The following is a 1072-nucleotide window of genomic DNA, read 5'->3' as shown; positions in this document are numbered from 1 at the left end:
TCCCCAAAACTGCATTTGTCGTTTCCTGATTGTTTTTAACATTGAGCGTCCCACATGGGCTTCGTCAAGCACTACCTCATTTCATTTCTTTTCCTTCCACGATACTCTAACTAAGAGTCTTAGCAGTCTCCTAAGAAACCACTTTTCCGTTGCTTCTATTTTATTTCCACTGTCTTTAGTGATTGTCCAGCGTTCACAGCCATATAGAAGGGTTGACCAAACATAGCATTTCAGGACTTGACATGGATTAGGAGCAGCTAATAATAAATAATAATAATCTTATTATAATGGAGCTAAGCCCGTTTGTGGGGTCAGTATACACTTTTTACACAGGTGCCCATAAAATCTTACAAAAATATGATTCAGACAAGAATTGTCCCAAAGGGTTACGTGGGTATATTTTCAAATTCGGAAGCTACCTTTTGATTTCTCAGGTTTGATGGTTTTCTTATACATCGAAGCTCTCATATATTTTCACTCTGCCATTAGCCATTTCATATTTTACCGGGGACTACTTCCGTTTCGATTTGTGTTTCTTCGTGCATGTGAGACAGCTGCTTCTTCTACTTCCAGAACTAGAATCTCGACATCAGCTCTGTTTGGATGTGTGCTTCACAGTGTTGATGGATACTTCAGGCCAAACTTCATTGTATTGACTTTTTCTAAAAACATTTAATTTGGTATAGTCATATCCCGAACACATGGTGTTCGTTTAGACTCGCAAAATGTTTACTTAGGCCTAGTTGTATTGACGTTTTCCAAATTTTGGCGCGTATTTGGTGCGTAGTTTTTTTTGGGTTTTTTTTTTGGAGCAAGACGCTAGATCTAGATCTCTCAATACCCTAGATGTATAATTTGGAGTACAGAATTCAAGACTGATTTGGAGTAGTTTGCAAGACAGAAGTACCGTGTGTGCTTTGTTACTGAAGGGTCATGGGTTTGAACCCTGCCGTGGGGCCGAAATTGTGTCCTTGGTAGAGGTATGTTGTATGACTTGTCCTCACTTCATCGAAGTGGGATTGGGTACCCGGTGGTAGGCGGGAAAGATGTCTTGTAATAATAATAGTAATAA

The sequence above is a fragment of the Aplysia californica genome, unplaced genomic scaffold (genome assembly GCF_000002075.1).
Source record: "Aplysia californica isolate F4 #8 unplaced genomic scaffold, AplCal3.0 scaffold00284, whole genome shotgun sequence".
Lineage (NCBI taxonomy): Eukaryota > Metazoa > Mollusca > Gastropoda > Aplysiida > Aplysiidae > Aplysia > Aplysia californica.
The sequence above is the reverse complement of the archived record's forward strand: the minus strand, read 5'-3'. Positions refer to the sequence as shown.